Source organism: Molothrus ater, chromosome 2 (assembly GCF_012460135.2).
Source record: "Molothrus ater isolate BHLD 08-10-18 breed brown headed cowbird chromosome 2, BPBGC_Mater_1.1, whole genome shotgun sequence".
Lineage (NCBI taxonomy): Eukaryota > Metazoa > Chordata > Aves > Passeriformes > Icteridae > Molothrus > Molothrus ater.
The window spans coordinates 91856194-91856587 of record NC_050479.2 but is presented as its reverse complement, the minus strand read 5'-3'; positions in this window follow the sequence as shown (position 1 = coordinate 91856587).

Below are 394 nucleotides of genomic sequence, written 5' to 3'. Positions count from 1 at the left end.
GGCCCCGCTCCCGCCGCGGCCCCCGGCTCGCCGCCCACCCGCCCGCTCGCGCAGGCGCCCTGGCGCCGCGCCGCCCCTCCCGCGCTCCCCTCAGCGCCCCTCCCGCCGCCGCCGCTGCCGCTGCCGCTGCCGGGCCATCCCGGGAATAGCGGGCCGGCGGGCCGCAGCCGCTTGTTTGCTTTGGGCTTCCCGAGCTAACGCGGCAGGCACGGCTCTGTCAGCGCGGCTCGGACGGTGCCAGCGGCTTGGCACGCCCGGGGCGTTGGTGGCGGTGACAGAACTCTGCCAGCTCTTGCTATTTACGGGAATGCTGAACCGCCTGGGGTTTGGGTTTTTTGGAGCTGCGGGGGAGCTCCGAGAGTTTGGGCATCACAGCATTTGCATGGCTGGTGCT